This window comes from Antechinus flavipes, chromosome 5, assembly GCF_016432865.1.
Source record: "Antechinus flavipes isolate AdamAnt ecotype Samford, QLD, Australia chromosome 5, AdamAnt_v2, whole genome shotgun sequence".
Taxonomy (NCBI): Eukaryota; Metazoa; Chordata; class Mammalia; order Dasyuromorphia; family Dasyuridae; genus Antechinus; species Antechinus flavipes.
The window spans coordinates 199,110,026-199,131,527 of NC_067402.1; the positions used below are offsets into that span (position 1 = coordinate 199,110,026).

The following is a 21,502-nucleotide window of genomic DNA, read 5'->3' on the forward strand; positions in this document are numbered from 1 at the left end:
AGCAAAGAAGAAAAATTTGGAACACAAAGTCTTGCAGAAATGAATGTTGATGATTATCTTTGCATGAGTTTGGGAAAATAAAATACTACTAAAATTTTTTTTAATAATTTGTAGATTTTTTCAAGGGATTGGTTTAGGTGGTACCTTCTTAGTGAATTCTTTCCATCTAAATGTTAGTGCTCACTTACTCCTCGAATTATATTATATATATGTAAATGTATATTTTCCCCCAATAAAAGTAAACTCCTTAAAAGGAGAGAACTGTCTATTTCTTTGCAGGTTCTGGTACCTAATGTAAAGCCATGCACAAATAATTGCACAAATTGCTTGCAATCTTGAAGAAAGGAGAAATTAGAGATGGAGAAAAAAAATTTGGACTCAAAATTTTATCAAAATGAATGTTGAAAAGCCATGCACAAAACACAGATACTCAATAAATGATTGGTGAATTGAATTGCTAGAGTAAACAGCCTTTTCTGGATTCTCATTCTCTAGACCCTTCCTTCTGACACTGGCTCACACCCCTCTTCCTAAATTCTCTCTCATCCTTGGCCTCTTTGACTAATTTTCTCCTGATTCTCCTCCTCCTTGGCTGACCTCATATTTGCTGGTTCGTCATCCATTCTCTAGGCCTGAATATACCTATTCTATTTCTTTTTCTTTTCTCACTTAGCAATCTCATCTGCTTCCTTGAGTTCAATTATCTCCCCTATACAAATGATTAAATGATTCTCAAAGTTATATATCTAGCCTTAACTTCTTTCATAAATTCCAGTCCTACACCTCCAAATCCTGATAAACCTGTTTATGTCCAGCTGGCCCCTCAAATTCAAAATGTCTACAACTGAACTCATTTTCCCTAAATCCATCCTCCTCCAAATTTTCCTTTTTCTGATGATGGTAGAGTATATTCTTGTTTTAAAGGATCAGAATAAGAAATTATATAATATAAATGTAATTGCATATTATTATACAGTAAGAAACAACAAATATAAGAAATTCAAGAGAAATCGGCAAATATGGGGAAATCAAACACCATTTTTCTCACACATCTACTACAAGAATGATTTAAGGAGAGTGCTAGATCAGGAAATCCAAGGAGAAATCACAGTGGATAATTTTTCCAGCCCCAAGATCACAAATTCATCCTAAAGAACCTTACAACAAGTTGATAAGAATGGGTCCAATAACATCCTACTGAAATTTCACTCAAAGAAAAACTTGTAGTTGTGTTACCTGTACTCAAATAGGAGTCTAGAAACTACTCATGCTCAGTCCTAAATAATTGTAAAATGTAAACTAATCAGAGCAGTAATCGAAAAGTGCCTAAGATCAAACTGGCCTAAGCCACCTGTGAAATCCTTGAGGAACCTTAATAAAAAGATCCAGATCATACAAAATCCCAATATTCCCTCAAAAGTATGCAGAATCTGACCCTTAAACAAAATCCCAATTTAGGAAATAAGGCCCAAAGAAATAATAAACAAGCAAAAAGACACAGATAATAAAGATCTGTTTTTGAGACAGGGACACCCAACACATAAACACAGAAAAAATAATAACTTAAAAAACTAAGAGAAAAAAAATACAACTTGGCCAAAAGGTCAACTAGAATTTCTATTAAGGAATAAAGCAAAACATTTGTAAAAAATAAAAAAAAAAGTTAAAAGTGATATTATAAATGGAATGAGAGCTCTAGAAGAAATAATTGAAAAAGAGAGTCATAGAGGAAAGATTAGGAGGAAAAATTAGCAGCCTTAGAATAAGAGGTACAAAACCTTAATCTAGTAACACATTCTCTGAAAATTATAATGGATTAAACAAAAGTTAATGATTTTACAAGACAAGAAGAAATAGAAAAAACAAAGCTAATAAACTTTTCATTGGTCATTCCTTATCACTCAACTGAATACCAGTTACATACCAGATGCCTATGAAGGTATCCTCCCATTCCTTAACTCCCTTTTCCACCTATACATCTCTAGCTGATACATCAGGGTGAATTTATCCTTAAGTCAATGACTAGTGAGTCTCTATAATTAAGTCATTCATTGATTGGTGAGTTTCTGCCAGGGAATTTCCATTTCTTGAGATATCCTAGTCGTGCTGTTCACTCTCTATTACTGGTCTATCCTCTAGCTTCTTTTATTCTCTACATTAGCTGCCTGACCCTGTCCAGATGATAATCTGCCTGAATTCATTCCTAAATAATTAGCACATTCCCACTTTGTCATATTTTCCACTTTCCAATGATTCTGAACTCTCAACTATCAGTGTTTGAACCTCATTGCCCATCATTTTTTACCAATTCCCTTGTTCTTATTCCCGGCTAGCTATCTCCCCTCTCCCCATTTTCCCCCTCCAGGTCTACTCAGCTATTCTAAGATGTTTTCTGAAATGCCTGCCCCACAGGTAACAAACTAGCTTTCACCTTAAACTTTCTCCTTTTTTACTCCTATAATCCTGTATCCACTGAGACCTAGTTTCCTTCTAATAATATTTTCCTGGTCACCTTTTCCAGTGCTGATTTCAGTTTTACTCATATACTACCATCACTATCACCACCACTCACTCCAATTTCCCCGTTTAAAGTAAAAGAATTGAAATAGTTTTTCATCCCCATTGTCACTTGCAGCGTCTTCTTGTACCACCACAATTCAGGAATCCCTTTTGTCTGAGTTTAACAGGATTTTATCCATTGCCCCATGCATAGCCTACTGTCAGGTTAATGCACCTATGATAGTTGACAACAAAATCAATTTTTATCCCCTCTCTATTTATTCCTGGTTCATTTCCTTATTAATTCTGATCCTGGGCTTAAGGACAATTAAAGGATATTTTCTGTCTTTTTTTCACAAATTAACAGGAATCTCTCTCACTAAATAGTTATGAGTTTCTAGTTTATTATTTAAACTGGGGGAAAACAACCTCTTTTCCTGTAAGAAGTAATTTTTAAAGACTGTTTCTTAAAATCATGGCCAGACATCAGTTTTACAAGCTTAAATAAACATCACCATTTCTGGTAATACAATTAATACTGTAACAAATAAAACAGATATATTTAATATTTCAACTATGTATCACAGTGAGAAAGATTACAAATATGACAACTGCTAATTTTCCCTCAACTCTGGAAAAGCAGTCTTATCATTCAGCTCTCTCAAGATGGCAGTCAAAGGCTCTCAAGAATTCTCTTTAGGATACCTTCTTCACAGCATGAGTTCAATCTCCTCGGGAGATGTTTTTTCAATCCTTCTCAAAGATAAGTTTACTCCATCAATCTATACTTCTCTTTGTACTTCATATAATCTCTCCAGCCATGACAGTTAATAGTCTGCAGATAAGAGTTAAACTACAACTTTCCTCAAGATTGTACTAGCTTTTAAAGATAGTTTCTGCAGAAGGCTTTTGACACTGATGTTACATTTCTCCCTACAAGCAAAATACTTTCCGGTTTCTAGAAAATGATTAGTAAAACATTTATACTTTAATATTATATATAACAAACTATTACAATGCAAAGCCTTCCTTGACAAATTAAGAGTTCAAAATATAGGATATTTAAATGTCTTAATGCGGTTTTAAGCTTTATATAACTGCAGGAGTACAAAAGCCACAAACTTACAAAAAACAACATCTAAAAGATCACTTATTTAAAATTTTAAGAAAGATTGACATTCCTTATTAAAATTCAACATATCCACCATCTTGTGCTATATATTACTCTAGTCAGCTGCTGTTCGGTGACTGAAAAGATTGCATTTGTAATCCTAGCCTAATGATCATCCAAAGAAAGAGGTTTTGATACATGGATGACAGTTTTGACATGACCCACTAAAAAAAAATCTAATGGAAACAGATCAGATGACAGAGGTGGCCAAGCAAGAGGGCATCCTCTGCTAATACACCAGTCTGAGAAAGTGTCATCCAGAAACTCTCACACACACAATGCATAATGACAGAGTGATCCATCTTATTAAAATTAAAAATTTATCATTTTTTTAAAATCACAGAACTAAATAAGTATAACAAATAAAATAATTAAACTTCCAAATGATGTTTTGCTAAATTTGAGGCATTTATACTTCTGAAATTATTAAGACTTTGGGGATATACTGAACAAAAAGCATATATACTTTATAATATACACAGGAAGAAGAAATTATGCAACAATAGCATAATGTGAAGTATTTATGACAATATAAGCATAATATTGTATCTATACATGAAAATCTCAATAAAATAAAATAAATTTGCAATAATTCACTGTATGTGTATATCATGCCATACATACAAAATGCCTTACAATATAGATTTTTCTAGGTCAAGGGTTGACAATCTACCACTCACTCTGAATCCCACAAGGCAGTGAGCTGAAATATTTAAAAATTAAAAATCATTCTCAGATTTCAGGTCAAGTTTGCCTACATCTCTTTTAGATCCCAAGAAAAAGCTATCTTGCAATGTATTCTAATTGTTTTGTACATGATTTTCTCCCTAAAAAAGGTATAATAAACATATAAGTTCAAGAATCATTGTCATGTACCTTTGTATTCCTTGTGACATATCCATATTCTGGGACAAATAGTTCATGGATCCAAAGTTAAACAGGTTCTAGTCTATCATAGTGTTATAGATTAAGATCTATAAAATATTGTTGGTAGAGTCTTGAAGTGATGCAAACATTCAGGAAAATAATTTGGAAATGTTCCCAAAGGGCTATAAAACTGTGCCAGTTTTGGTCCAGTAATACCACTATTAGGTAGGTCTGTTTCCCAAAAAGATGAAAAAAATTTAAAAGGACCCACACGTACAAAAATATTTATGGCAATTCTTTTTGTGGTGGCAAAAAATTGGAAATTGAGGAGATATCTATCACTTGGGGAATGGCTAAACAAGTTGTGGTATATGAATGTAATGAAATATTCTATAAGAGCTGATAAGCAAGCTAATTTCAGAAAAACCTTACATAAACTGATGCTTAGTGAGTAAGTAGTACCAAGAGAACACTGTACATAGCAACAACAAGATTATGTGATGATCAACTGTGATGGACTTGACTCTGTTCAACAATGAGGTCATTCAAGGCAATTTCAATAGACTTGTGATGAAAAGAGCCATCTGCATATAAAGAAAAGAGACTGAATGTGGATCAAATCATAGTATTTTCATCTTTTTGTATTGGTTGTTTGGTTTTTTTTTTCTTTCTCGGGTTTTTTTTTTCTCTTTTGATCTGATTTTTCTTGAGCAGCATGACAAATATAGAAATATGTTTAGAAGAATTGTTTAACCTACATTGGAGTTTGCTATCTAGGATAAGAGAAGGAGGGAGGGAAAGAAATTTGGAACACAAGGTTTTGCAAAAGTGAATGTTGAAAACTATCTTTGCATGTATTCAGAAAAATAAAAAGCTGTTATTAAAAGAAAAGAAAAAAATGATGAGCAAGTAGATTTCAGAAAAACCTGAAAAGACTTATAAGAACTGATGCTAAGTGAAGTGAGCAGAATGAGAACATTGTATACAGTAACAGCAACACTGTGGGATAATCAACTAAAATAAACTTAGTTTTTCTCAACAATACTATGATCCAAGATAATTCCATTAGGGAAAATACTGCCCACACCCAGAGAAAGAAATATGGAATCTGAATACAAATCAAAGCATATTATTTCTACATTTTGTTTCTTTTTTTTTCTTGTGGTTTTTTCCCTTTTGTTCTGATTCTTCTTTCATGCATGACTAATGTGGAAATACGTTTAATATCATTATGTATGTATAACCTATATCGGATTGTTTATTATCTTACGGAGAGGGAAAAAGTGGGGGGTTAGGCAAAGATAAAAAAATGGAATTCAAAATCTTATAAAAATGAATGTTGAAATCTATCTTTACAAGTAATTAGAAAAAATAAAGTATTATTAAGTGGGCGGAGGTGGGGGTCAGAAAAGATATCAAAGATCACCTAATCCATGTCCCTTGGTTATAGGTAAGGGATCTGAGGTTCAAGAAAGTTTCATGAACCAGAGGAAGAAAACTTCCTAAACTTTATTACAGAAGAACACAATTGAGCTTGCAAAATAGCTGACTTTTAAAGTTATTTTCAATACTCCCACATCATTATAGAGTAAGGAGAACTATTTGAGCACCTCCCTTTCGTTTCCATGCTTGGCTGTGACAATGTTACTGGATCACTAAGTCTCTGAGAAAGTAAATTTCTATCCAGGGAAGTTTAAATGAAGAAATTTAAATCTGGAAAGCCATTAGAATGACGTCTGAAAAAGACATTAAGGATCACATACTTCAATCACCTCATTTTATAGGTAAGAAAAGTACACCCCTGAGAAAGGCTGTGACCTGTCCAAAGCCACTAAATATGTACAAGCAGATCCAAGGCTAGAACCTACATATCATGACACTTGTCTAGTCTTTTTCTATGCTACCTTGCTCTCTCTTCCAGCGTTCCAAGTCTCATGCACACTATCTCCCAAATCCCTTTATCTCAACTCACATCATACTGGTCCATACTCGTTATGATCAGTACCTTCACATGTTCATTATGACCTCCACCTCCACTTTTCCCAAAATAACTATATGGGAGAGAGACTACTGGGAGAACAGCAAACTGTAGTTGCCTGCAGGGAAAAAGGAAGGCAGCAAAAAAAAAAAAAAAAAAAAAAAAAAAAAAAAAAAAAAAAAAGCTTTCTTACACTGTCCCTGACCAGCAGGCCCAGTGCCAGCAAACCAAAGCCTTTGTCAACAGAGAGCCCTGGCTTTGTGTTTCTTGGATCGGAGAGACAAGGAAATAGAGAGAGAGAGAGAGAGAGAGAGAGAGAGAGAGAGAGAGAGAGAGAGAGAGAGAGAGAGAAGCAGAGAGAGAAACAGAGAAATAGAAGAGGGCATACACATGCCCAAGCAAAGAGTAAGGTCTGTGGAAATTCTGATTCTCCTCCAGGGGGAAGAGGGTGAAAGAACAGACTTCAAGATTGTTGAAGCTCCAGCAAATGTTCTGGTTTAAACAAACAAGAATAAATAAGATTGAGAAACAGCCACGGGGCAAAGTGAGATTACATTATAATTAAGCAGAACTGCTGCCCAGATACTTGGGTGATGAGAAATGTACGCATCCCGGTCGGTATGTTTTATGACCTGGTTTGGAAAACATCAAGGCACACTAAGCAGACTCTCAACCTGAGTTACAAAGGACCCTAAATGAAAGACAAGCACTGAGGCATGAAGGAGATTGAGAGAAGCCACACAGGGCTTCGCCTATTAGCAAAATAAATCCAAGTCGGGCCGGAATGAAAGGAAGAACTCTAGGGACTTAGGACACCGAAGGGAAAGCGACCAAGCTCTCCCCTTCGTTTCTATTGGCCAGCTTGGGGCAGGCGGCAAGGTTTAATACGAGGGATGGGGTTCATTTGGCCCTCATCGATTTGCCACTTTATATATGGAAGTGGACTGGGCTAGGGTCCGGGGTATTTATATGGGCATATGCCAGCGGGCACTCAGAAGTGCCCGGCCAGGATATGTGCTCAGGCACAGACCGGAGCATGTGGGGAGGCAGCATTGCCAGGGTATTTGCATAGGCACAAACCGGCATATGCATCAGAAAGGAACACTGCTGGGTAGAGTGCGGGGCTTTACCTACATTAATCATTCTCTGGTAGTTTTGCTTTGCTTTACGAACCTGTGGCAAAGGCAGAAAGACCAATGGGCCCCCTGACTGGGCTGTTTTTTCTCCTCCCAGCTGCTTCTGTCTCTCTCGGGCTCCTGGACACAAAACAGCTGAGCAGAAAAACAACTAGCCACCTGCTCCCTCCTCGCCCGAGATACCGCCCCGCTCCCCAAGCCCCACCCCCTCTTCGGCTTACTCTCGCGCTCAGTTCGTCCCTCAAGCCAAATTTCCCCGGAGCTGCGGCAGCAGCTGAAAGCTCTTCTCCCTCCCGCCACGCTCCCCAGCTCATCCGCGCTCCTCCCCCAATGGCCACTAAGGAACGCGCTTACGGAACTGTCTGGGCTCGGGCCTCCTCACGCTGAGCCCCCTTCAAGCAAAACACTTGTGCTTCCTTCCCCAAACTGATCCCCGGGGTCCCCAGGAAAACGGACTGATGGCATCCACCTGCCCTATCTGCGGACGCCGTGCCCAGCACCTTGTTCCAGGGGTTCCAGGCCCGGGAAGGATGGAAGGGGTTAATATAGAACGGTGCAGGAGGCCAGCTATAGCCCAGCAGGGTTCCTAGCTACAGAGCCAGTGCCAGACACAGTAAAAGGGGAGGGGAGTAATCCCTGAAAGGAAAGAGTACACGGAGTCCTAGAAAGGAGGTCAAAGAGTCTTAGGAGGCTAGCTTGAACTAAGAAGGGCCTCGCGACCTGAAGTGCATACTCCAAACCGTCTCTTCCCTCTCTCCTTCCTTCCTTCTTTCCTTTCTTCTCTCTCTCCCTCTCCTTCTCTCTCTGGCTGATTCTGTCTCCCTCCCTTTCCCTCCCTCTCTTTCTTTCTCTGTCTCTGTCTCTGTCTCTCTCTCTTTCTCTCTCATCTGTTTCTCTCCCTCCCCTCCCTCTCTCCCTTCCTCACACCCTACTAATTAAGTTCTTTTTCAAAATATAGGTTGTCACAACAGACTTGAGGTTGGGAGTCAGAAGCTCTCAATTGTTGCTATTTAATAGGTCCCTAGTGCCAGTCAGTAGTAGGCCCCACTGATGTAGCTAAAGCAGAGGTTCCCAGATTTTTTCAGGTCCTGTGCCCCTTGACTTTTAGCAAATTTTCCCATATTGCCTCTTCAGTGTTAAAAAGAAATAAATCTCAGGGTTTACTATGTACATAAGAACTAATATAGAAATATCAATTTTAGCAAGATAAAATGATTATCAAATATTCCCATACCCCCACACACAAGCTTCTTATATATTCAAGTACCACTATTCCAAAATGCCCAAGACAGTGGTTCAAAGATTTTTGATGGTACACCTATATCAGTTAAAAACTTTTAATTATATATACCCAATATGAATATATTTATGTAACACACTAATGATTATGTACTTTGTAAAACTTATACAAAAATAGAAATTTTTAAAGGGTGAGTTAAAACTTAAATAATATCTGATCCTAAGATCATTATGGAATTACTAGAATTTATTAAAGCAGTGGACTGATATGATGAGGTTTGTAATTTAGGAAAATCATTTTGGAAGAGGGATTGGAAAAGAGAAAAATTTAATTCAGCAAAGTCAATTAGCAGATTATTGCAATAGTCCAGATGATAAAACTGATGGGGACCTGAAGTATGGTGGTATCTGTGAGTAAAGGAGACAGATGTAAGTGAAATTGAGGGAAAAGAGACAAAATAAGGTAAATGATTGGGTGTGTAGATTGAAAAAAAAGAAAAGTTGAAGATGAACTTGGATGACTGGGAAGATAGTGGCATTCTCCACAGTAATTTAGGAATTTAGAAAAGGAATGGGTTTAGGAGAAAAGATAATATAATGAGATATGGGATCTGGGACTACTTACTCATGGCTACTCATCTTGTGACTCATTATGTCCCACCCAAATGAACAGAGAGGAAAGCAAGGTTGTTACTCACAGGATGCTGTACTGGTAAGAAACACCCTCCCTAAGGAGCACTTACCAAAAGCCATCATGTGATCTGGGGGCCAAAGAGCAGATATGATAGAGGGGTTAGAATTTTTCCAATGATAGCATACCTACTATGCATGCCTAAATAGCAATTAGGTCTTAATTTTTTTAAAAAAAAAAAAAATCGCATCATTAGTTTCTTCAAGTGGATCTATTTGTGATATAAAATTTGCTATTCTGTCTCTCTTATATTACTATTTGTGTAAAAGAAGCAGTATATAACATATTGCCGGGATTGGCAAATTACGGCCCATGGGCCAAATCTAGCCTGTCACCTATTTCTGTATGAACCATCAGCTGAGGGTGTTTGCGTTTTATTTGTTTTGTTTTTTTAATAGCTTTGCAGGCCATGGGAAACAGAAGACAGGCCAAATTTGGCCTGTGAGTTATAGTTTGTCAGTCTCTAGGTGCTGTAATGGAATGAACACTGTACTTGGTGACCAGAAGATCTAGAATTGAGTTCTAATTTCCTCAATTTATTTGGTTCAGTAACCATGGGCAAGATAATTAGCTTTTTGAATATCAATTTCCCCATGTATAAAATGGTTATAAAGATACCGTTGTGACGAAGGATCATGTACAGACTACCTAAGAAGGCACCATCCATGTAGAAGTCCTTGGGGAGCTTTAGGAGCCTGCAGGACTGGAACATGCATGGACATCCCATTTTTGTCTGTCATGCTTGGGAGTTGCTTTCTCCCGCTGGCCACATAGCCAAGAACTGCTGGTGTCTTTTAAATGACCTGAAACAACAAGGATCATATGACTAGTGATGTTACAGTTCTAGACATTTTCTCTGATCCACGAAACTTCTCAAAACTCTCCAAAATAAGGATTGTGAAAAGAAGTAAAGCAATTACAGCTATCTAAACAGACACAGGTAGCGCAATGGCAAAAGCTCTAGGTTTGGAATCATGACCAGAATTCAAATCAAGTGTCAAATTCATTCTAATCGTGTGATCCTGGACAAATCACTTAACTCTGTTTGCCACTTCAGTATATTTACCAAAAAACAAAAAACAAAAAAACAAATGGAACCACAAAGGGTCAGATGTAACTGAAATGATTGAACAATCATAACACAGACAGGCTAAGATACCAAGAACCCGTAGAGAGGCAATTTTGTTACCTAATGAGCTCATATCAACTCACACATTCTCACCCCATCCCACCTTCTGACAGGGCTGCATTTGGAACCCTCCAGTCTATGCTTTTCAATTCGCTACAATTGCCTTGTGGCTGCTACAGTCTCTACCAGCATCCCACCCCACCCCTGCTCCTGCCCCTTCCATTCTGTGACAAGAAGCAATAGAATTCAACTCCACATCTAAGCCCATGACACTTTTCAAAAGATATGATGGTATGGGAAAGTGGGAAACTGCTGTCCCTGAGGATGCAATGCAGCAGTGTTCAGCCAGAGAAAACTACAAAGCAGAGGGAACTGGAGCCCAGTGTCATCACCTGTGGGACTCTCCTCAAGGCCAGAAAGAAAGGAGATTGAAATCTAGCCAAAGCAAGTTCTGTCTCTCCAGAAGTCACTGGGAGCAGCCTATGAAAAGTGAATTACCTAATATGGGAGAGTCCCAGATAGCTTTGAGGTCTAATACTCAGGTATACATTATCAAAGGAGAAGGAATCAGAAAGTAAGCAATATAAATAAATATAAGAAAATAAGGAATTAATAATAATAATAATAATAAAGGGAGGAGAGATTGAAATTATCAAAAATCTCCAGAACAAGGAAATTGAGTTAAAAATCTTGAACATAATCAGATAAATCTACTTTGAGGATACTGAAAATGGAAAAGAAGATGCCCTTTGGGACATAAAAATGTGTCCAATTATCTCTGAATAAATATGAAAAAACAAAGGAAATTAATCAATTGCCTTCTTTTTATTTGTTTTTTATTTTGTTTTGTTTTGTTTTGTTTTGTTTTTTTGTTTTTTGCCAGGCAACTGGGGTTAAATGACTAGCACACAGCTAGGATGTGTTTAGATGTCTGGAGCCAAACTTGAACTCAGATCCTCCTGACTTCATCTTAGCTGCCCCAGAGATAGAACTCTATCTAACTCAAGAGATCATGGAAGCACAAAATGTTCCTAAATGGTTCCAGAGAGAAATAAGAATCATGAAAGCAGAATTTCTAACCTGCCAGCAGAAATAATTGACATAATAGGAAAAACCTGAATCCATGATAGTAAATATTTCCAGAGAAACAAAAGAGAGAACAACTAATTGGGAATATAAAATACACAAAAATAATGGATAATCTAGAAGAAGAAAGTTTCTCTGGAAAGCAAAAAATCATTAGTAAGAAAAAAGCCTGAAAAGAAAATGGGCTAAAACTCACAACACTGTGCCTACAGGTGAATAAATGTGTTTTGTTTTTTGTTTGGTCATTCAGTTTTGTTTTGTTTTTATGTGTGGGGGACTACATTAAAGGATGGGAAGGACTATAAAAGGAAAGGGGGGAAGGAGAAAACAGCAGAGGATTAGTCATATATCCTATTCAAGTCAATGATAAATAATAAAGGAAAAATAATTCCTATAATCTCTCAGGAAGAATTATAAGAAAACAGATGAAATGGAAAGGGGATAATATTAAAAACCAGAATATCCAAAATCATTCGATTATGTCAATAGATATAGGAAAAGTCTTTAACAAAGTACAACAATAATTATATGCTTTTTAAAAATTATAAAATATAGGCATAAAATGGTTTTGTGATAAAGAGAGCCATCTACATCCAGAGAGAGGACAGTGGCAACTGAGTGTGGATCACAATATAATATTTTCACTATTTTTGTTGTTGTTTACTTGCATTTTGTTTTCTTTCTCATTTTTTTCTTTTTGATCTGATTTTTCTTGTGTAGAATGATATTTGTGGAAATATGTATAGAAAAAATGCATGTTTAACATTACTTGCTTTTACTTTTTAACATTACTTGCTTTTAGAGGAGGGGATGGGGGAAGGGAGGGAAAAAATTTAGTATATACAAGATTTTGTAAGAGGAATGTTGAAAATTATCCATGTACATATTTTGAAATTAAAAAAGCTTAAATTTTAAAAATTTTTAATTAAATTAAATTAACAATTCAATTCAAAAATAAATAAATAACATATACAAATATATATATACATATATATAGGCATAAATGGGCTTTTTTTAACATCAACCAAAAGCAAGTATCACATAGAATGAGGACGTGCTAGAAACTTTCCTAACCTTGGTAAAGGAAAGATGTACACTTCCCCCACTATTATTTGATATAGTTCTACAAATGTTAACAATTTCCATAAGACAAAAGAAAGAATTAAAGGCTTAAAGATAGTTTTTAAAAAGAAAGAAAAAAGAAAAAGAAACTCAACTTGCTAAAACTATTTGCTGATGACATAAAGGTCTACTTAGAAAACCCTAAGGAACCAATTCCAATATACTTGTGATAGAGAGAACCATCTGCATACAGAGAGAGGACTAGGGGGACTGAATGTGAAGCACAACATAGTATTTTCACCTTTGTTGTTATTGTTGTTGACTCACTTGTTTTTCTTCTTTCTCATTTTTTTCTCTTTTGATCTGACTTTTCTTATGTAGCATGATAAATATGTAACTATATTTAGAAGAATTGCATATGTACTGGATTACTTGCTGTCTAGGGAAAGAGTATAGGGAAGAGAGAGGGAGAAAATTTTAGAACACAAAGTTTTGTAAGAGTGAATGTTGAAACCTATCTTTGCATGTATTTTGAAAAAATAAAAAGCTATTATTATTTTTTAAAAAGGAAAAAACCTAAGGAAACAGAAAAGATACTAATTGAGATAATGGTTTGAGCAAAATTCCAGGTTACAAAATGAAACCACAAAAATCATCATTTTCATATAATAACAAAACAATAATAATTCCATATAATAATAAAATGTAAGTCAATAATTTAAAGGGAAATCCTATTTAAAAATAACTACAAATGCATAAAGTATTTAGGGATAAATCTACCAAATCACATGAAATACTTGCATAGATTCAATTACAAAGTAATTTTTAAAAGATTTTTTAAAAATTAAAGAATAACAAGTAGCTATAGGGATAGTCAATGCTCAGAGCTGAGCTATGCTAATATAATAAAAATGACAAAACTGTCAAAGTTAATTTACATTCTTATGCTACACCAATCAAATTTTCAAAGAGATACTTTACAGAACTTGATGAAATAATAGTTTTCAACATTTCTTTTGTAAGATTTTGTATTCCAATATGTATAGAAGAATTGCACATGTTTAACATATTAGATCCCTACAGGAAGGGACAGGGGGAAGAGAAGGGAAAAAATTTTGAAACATAAGGTTTTGCAAAGATGAAATGTTGAAAATTATCTATATATGTTTTGAAAATAAAAATCTTTAACTTTTTATTAAAAAAAACTTTGTATTCCACTGGGAAATGAATGTGAACTATTTGATTTTTGATTTTCTTCCCGAGTTATTTTTACCTTCTGAATCCAATTCTCCCTGTGCAGCGGGAGAACTGTTCGGTTCTGCAAATATGTATTGTATCTAGGATATACTGCAACATATTTAACATATATAGGACTGCTTGCCATCTTGGGGGGGGGGAGGAGGGAGGGAGGGGAAAAAATGAAACATAAGTGATTGCAAGGGATAACGTTGTGTAAAAATTATCCTGGCATGGATTCTGTCAATACAAAGTTATTATTAAATAAAATTAAATTAAAAAAAAAAAACTTTGTATTCCAAATTTTCTCCCTCCCTCCCTTATTTCCCCTCTCCCTAAAACAACAAGCAATCTGATATAGATTAAATATGTGCAATCCTATTAAACATATTTCCATATTTGTCATGTTGTACAAGAAAAATCCAATCAAAAGGGAAAAAACCACAAGAAAGAAAAAATCAAATAAACAACAACAACAACAAAGGTGAAAATACTAAGCTTAGATCACCTTCAGTATCCATAGTTTTCTCTGGATGCAGATGGCATTTTCCATCACAAATCTGTTGGAATTAACTTGAATCATTACATTGTTGAGAAGAGTCAAGTCCATCACAACTGATCATCACATAATCTTGCGGTTATTGCATACAATGTTTTCCTAGTTCTGCTCACTTCACTTAACATCAGTTCATGTAAGTCTTTCCAGGCGTTTCTAAAATTAGCCTGCTTGGATGAATACAGAGAGGCTTGGAGAGACCTACATGGACTGATGCTAAGTGAGATGAGCAGAACCAGGAGATCATTATACACTTCGACAACGATATTGTATGAGGATGTATTCTGATGGAAGTGGATTTCTATGACAAAGAGACTTAACTGAGTTTCAATGGATAAATGATGGACAGAAACAGCTACACCCAAAGAAGGAACACTGGGAAATGAATGTGAACTATTTGCATTTTTGATTTTCTTCCCGAGTTATTTTTACCTTCTGAATCCAATTCTCCCTGTGCAGCGGGAGAACTGTTCGGTTCTGCAAATATGTATTGTATCTAGGATATACTGCAACATATTTAACATATATAGGACTGCTTGCCATCTTGGGGGAGGGGGTGGAGGGAGGGAGGGGAAAAAACGAAACATAAGCGAGTGTAAGGGATAATGTTGTAAAAAAATTATCCTGGCATGGATTCTGTCAATACAAAGTTATTATTAAATAAAATAAAATTAAAAAATAAATAAATAAAATTAGCCTGCTCATCATTTCTTATAAAAACAATAATATTCCAACATTCACATACCATAACTTATTCAGCCATTCCCCAAATGATGAACAGCCACTCATTTTCCAGTTCCTTGCCACTACAAAAAGAGCTGCTACAAACATTTTTGCACATGTGGATCCATTTCCCTCTTTTGTGATCTCTTTGGGATATACACCTAGTAATGAGACTGCTGGATCAAAGAGTATACACAGTTTTTATAGCACTTTGAGCATAGTTCCACATTACTAGAAGATATAGTCTTAATCAAACAAGGAATATGGAGAATAATGAAAGAGAAAATGGATAACTGAAATTACATGAAAATGAAAAGCTTCTGCACAAAGTTAATACATCTAGGATAAGGAGGGGCAAAGGTAGAATGAGAAAAATTTCTTTGTATTAAATGTCTCAGATAAAGAATTAGAATCTAAAATATTCAGATAACTAAGAGAGCAACAGCTACAGAAATAGAGACAAAGAACAAAAGCCATTCCTTAATACATAAATAATCAAAAAGTACAAATAGTTTCCTAAAGAATGGTAAATACAAATCAAAAAACAACCCTAAGATTTCACCTCATATCTGGTAAATTGGTAAAGATGACAGAAGATGGGAACAATATTGAAGGGGTTGTGGTAAGGTGGGCATACTGGTGCATTGTTGATGGAACTGTTAATTAGTATGACAATTTTGAAAAACAATTTGGAATTATGCAAATGAAGTGATATTTAATACATAAAAGTTGTCACTGCTAGTGGATAGTTTGTGTAACTAGAAACATCTATGGGGACTCAAGAGTCAACGTGGTGAATAGGGAAAACATATATTCCCCCACAACAGAGTTCCTCCATTCCCCTGCCCCACAACAAGATTAGTTTTCTCTAAAAGATAACAAAGAACATGAGTGGAACCTACTTCCTTTAACAAAACTTCTTGGCCACCAGAAGGTATTTTTTAAAAAAGTCAGAACTCCTCCAACTTGATAGGAGTCTGAACACTTCTTTAAGTTGCCATACTCTGCCCTGTTAATCAAGTATGTTTCCATATTGAGATGAGTATCATGTAGTTTATATGCTAACAAAACTGAGAACACAAAAGTACAAAAATGCCTTCTATAGATATAAATTATCAGACTAGGTAGAAATCTTAAATAATCCAATCCAGAAAAGAAACAGATCTAACTATAAAGGAGCTAACAAAGAAATCACTCCTGAACCTAATAAGATCTATAGGAGAACTCTATCAAAACTTTACCAGTTAGTGCCCATATTTCACTAATAACAAAACACAAGAAGCAATCAAAGAAAAGGGGAACCTCATTCTAAAAAACTATAAAATACATAAAAAATCTGAGGATCAATTTATCAAGGCACACAAGATTTGTATAGTTTTCATTACAAAAAATTAAAAAGAATTTTTAAAAACAATCTAAATATCTGAAGAAATATTCAGTGCTCATGGCTTGGTTGTGCTAATAAAATAAAAATGACAATATTACTAAAATTAATTTATACTCTTAATACTATGCCAACCACATTGTTAATAAGGATATTTTACAGAAGCTTATAACATAAATAAGACCAATACCTTATATTACATATAAATATGCAAAACATAGATTCTAAATTGACATGACCTCTATATAAAAATCATACTATTAAAAATTTAAAAGAGACATCATGTACTTCTCATGACTGTGGATAAGAGATGTGCTTGAGAACATATAACAATATTTCCTAGTAATAAGCTTTCATTTCTTCATTTTTCTCACTTTTTCTCTGAGTCCAAGTATGCTGATTCTAATTAATAGAAGTAGGGAAATTTTTACTTCTAAATCTGTTTTATATATTGTTCTGAATATGAACACAATTGAACACAATTTAAAAAAGTCAGAATTCCTCCAACTTGATAGGAGTCTGAACACTTCTTTAAGTTGCCATACTCTGCCCTGTTAATCAAGTATGTTTCCATATTGAGATGAGTATCATGTAGTTTATATGCTAACAAAACTGAGAACACAAAAGTACAAAAATGCCTTCTATAGATATAAATTATCAGACTAGGTAGAAATCTTAAATAATCCAATCCAGAAAAGAAACAGATCTAACTATAAAGGAGCTAACAAAGAAATCACTTTGATTTGAAATGAAGGAAAACATCAGAACAAAGCTATACAGAAAAATAGTTATAGCAGCTATTTCATGTTAGCCCCAAACTGGAAATTAGCAGAGTGTCTCCTATTGAAGAAATGATAAAATAAACTGTGGCATAAGAATGGAGTGGAACAATATGACAAACATAAAAATTAATGGAATTTAAAGGATTGTATATATTTAACCTATATCAGATTGCTTTTTACTTCAGTTTTCTCACCTGTAAAATGGGAATGATAAAAATACTTACTTCCCAGGGTCTTTGTGAGGCAAATGAGACAATGATTATAAAGAGCTTAGTACACTGCCTACCATATAGTAAGCACCATATAAATGTTATCAATTATTATTATTAAACTATTTTCTACTTCATCTTATGCTTTTATAATTTTTTGACCCAATTAAGTATTCACATATATTTGCTTATAGATTTGCACAGAGATGCAACAAATCAACAAACATTTATTAACTGCCTCTTCTATGATCAGTGCTGGGATACAAAGAGAAAAATGTATTTACATTAGCCCTTGTTTTTCCTGAACTTACCCAAGAAACCCTTCTGGCCCAGAGTCTACCTAGCAGGATAGCAGCAGGTGCTAAATCAGGGAAACCTGTAGAGGAACTCCTCTCTCCTAGGAAGAGGGAACATGATGTCCTACAGGATGGCTTTCATGCCTTTCATCTAGCCAGAATTGATATTTCTGATTGTACATGGTATTTATTGACCATAGTCTACAATTTGGGCCTTTGATAATTTTTAATTGATAACTTCTTTGTTATTTCTGCCCAGATTTTTCATGAATATAGGGAATTCTTTGGTATGGAGAATCCCTCCACCAGTATATTAGTATATTAAGGTCTTAAAGAGTTGGCTTGGGCAACGAGAGGTTAAGTAAGCTGGTCAATGTCACAAAAAAAATTAATGTGTCAGGAAAAGGACTCAAGTCCGTGTCCTTCTGACTCCAAGGACACATCTAGAACCATTCATTTAAGCAGATTCTCAGCATTATTTCATTCTCCATTCCAACTATCTAATGAGTACAATTCTTGCTCTCCCAACCCACCTGCATGCTTCCCGAGAGTGGGGAATGAGTCATATGCTTTTTTTATATCTCAAATCACAGTATCTAGCACTTTTTCCAATGACAAAGCCTGTTACACAAGTATTCGGTAAACCAAATTGGAAAATTTACTACTACTCCTAAATAGAAAATTTACTACTACTCCTAAATAGAAAAAAAACTCTATTATGTAAAAATGGGTTTCAATTTACTGTTGAAAATCATCCCTTTCAAGTCATCCTAGCCAATTATTTCTCTAGTCACATATAGATTAATTATAGAGAATGTCTGCTTTGTTCATTTAATATTTTTGCTTCTGAATGAATTATGTTTATCCATGAAACAAAATGTTTCACCCTCATTCACAATGGCTCTGTAATGGGGGAGGGGAGGGTTGCAAGGCAGGATGGGGATTCTTTTCACTTGGCCAGAGGAAAACTGATGTAGTGGGAGAAGGTGGGCTTGCAGCAGGCAAATCCCTAAATGGAGCCAAGCCTCCTCAAAGTTGAATTTGCTCTCCCCCCAATAGGTAGTGGATTCTCTTGGTTCACACAAGGCAAATAAATAACTATGGAGACACTAAAAGTACTCACGGTTCAAGCTGTGCTCAGCTCTTTGTGCTGACCACGGAGTTTAGACTCTCTTTAACCCTTTTTCTCTCTTTCTTTCTTCCTCTTTCTCCCTCCCTCTGAGAAAGGACTCCCTAGTCGAGAGTCTCAGGTTTCAGATTCTGTATCCCCAGGAATTATGAGTTCTTTTTTTTTTTTTTTTTTAACTCAGATTACACTTTCCAAGGAACTCCCAGCTCCACCCATCTGGTACAGAAGTGACAGGACTAAGTGACAGGGGGCTTCTGGACCACGCTACTTAGCAGCTGTTTGCCAGAGGGCTAAACAGAGTCCAGAAGAGCTATTTTATTGTCAGATCTCCCCGTCCTCTTGGTACAGTCCTTCCAAGTCTAGGGGGGCTGGCTGCTGGCTGCAGGGACCAGAAAGTCTGAGTGTAACAGCCTGGCTGCCTTTTTAGAGAAGCCTTTAGACAAGGCTTCTGAGCCACAGATTCTGACTTTGCATTCTGAGTGCTCCCACCCACCAGGAACAGCAGAAGGGAGAAAAGGGGGAAAAGAAGGTTGGTTTGATTGTTTTTAATTTTTTTTTTTTTTTTTTTTTTTTTTAGTAATAGGATTGCCTTCTTTCTAGAAGGCAAAGAGAATAGAGAAAAGGGGGATAGGAAATCATTTGAAATATAGAAGAAATAGATAAAATTCAGGAGCACTCCTTGTTACCTTGGCTGACTAGGGAGCTAAAATAATATGCAAACAACATGAAAATTGGGTCTAATTGGAAAGTGGAAAAAATATTAGTTTCAGAATTAGGTAAGAGCTAAGCCGTATCAATAGTATTACCAAAAACTTTCTAGTTCCTGTGGTATGCAGGGTTATGGGCAAGACCAGCTCTGCTTCAGAGTTTCATCCAAGAGAAATTATTTTTCTGGTAATAGTAACAAAGGGCATTCCAAATATTGTGAAGCAATGTGATAAAGTGGTTAAGAGTCCTGAATTTGAAAGAATAGTCTGCCACTATTACTTACCCACGTGAAAATGGATAAGTAATTTCATTTCTCCAGGCTTCAGTTTCCCCATCTGTAAAATAAGATAATTGGAACTAAATCAAATCTAAGGTCCCTTACCACTCTAAATTCTCTAAGTGGATCTGTGGGGAAGTAGGTGAATCAATTCCTGCACCAGTCTCCTATCTGACCCTGAGGGGAGGAAGGGGAAATTCTCTTTGCCCCTTCCACTTTCCCAACTGCACACTGTTGCCTAATATTCTGAGATGACTCCATACAGAGACCAAACCTCTAGAATATTGGTATCTTGCTCTCCTATTGTACCCTTAGGAATGTCTGCTCCATAGGTGGCAAACTTAGTTTCATATCAAATTTTTTTTCTTTTCCGTCATCTTCTTGCATTCGTTGATACTTGGCTCCCTCCAGATGGATGACAGTTCTAGCAACTTTTTCGAGCATTTGGTTGCATTTTTATTTAGTTGTTTAGTTGCTCCTCCGCTATTATCCACTCCTGAACTTGAAATACTCCCTGTTCTCCACTGAGACTTCCAGCCTCTACTATCTCCATGACTTAGTAGTCTTTCCTCTCTGGAGATTCACTGATGGTGGCAAAGAATTGGAAATTAGGGGATGTCCATCAATTGAGAAATGGCTAAACAGGTTGTGATAAATGATTACAATGAAATAACTATTGTGCTATAAAATGAGGGGGATGGTTTCAAAAAAATCTGGGAAGTTTTATTGATGAGTAAATGCAACTGAATTGCATTTATTGATGCAAAGTAAAATTGAGCAGATGGATTGATGCAAAGCAAAATGAGCAGAACCAGGAGAACACTGTACACAGAAATACCAATATGGTGACAATGTTCAACTGTAAAAGGCTCAGCTATTCTGATCAAGACTGATCCAATTCCAGATGTTCAATTCACAATTGGAAATATAAGGTCAGCGGTCATTCAAAACAATTTCAAAGGAAGAATTTCCACCTCCATAGAGAGAAGTGATATGCTTTGACGGCAAATTGAAGCAAAATTTTTTCACTTGATTTTTCTGGGATTTTTTTTGTTTTCTTTTACAATATGACTAATTCAGAAGTACATTTTACATGACTTCACATGTATAATCAATACTGTATTGCTTGCCTTCTCAAGGATAGGAGAGGGGCAGAAAGAAGAGAGAATTTAGAACTCAAAATTTTTTTAAAGGTTAAAAATGTAATGTAATTGAGAAATATTTAAACAAAAAACAAAATTTTCTTTAAAATATGGAAAGAGATTTACTCAATCCACATTTACTATTCCACTTAGGAATAAGGTAGCTATTATCTACTGACCTCCAGTCTAGTCTTCTTTCCTC

General features: G+C 35.7%; 1 protein-coding gene across 1 annotated transcript in view; it reads right to left on the reverse strand.

Moving 5' to 3' along the window:
- Positions 1 to 21,076, reverse strand: part of ADA2 (adenosine deaminase 2) — an 80,951-nt gene extending 59,875 nt beyond the window's left edge. The window contains exon 1 of the mRNA XM_052000645.1: positions 19,168 to 21,076. The gene's annotated coding sequence lies outside the window, so the exon portion shown is untranslated. The remainder of the gene's footprint in view (positions 1 to 19,167) is intronic.
- Positions 21,077 to 21,502: the final 426 nt, after the last annotated feature.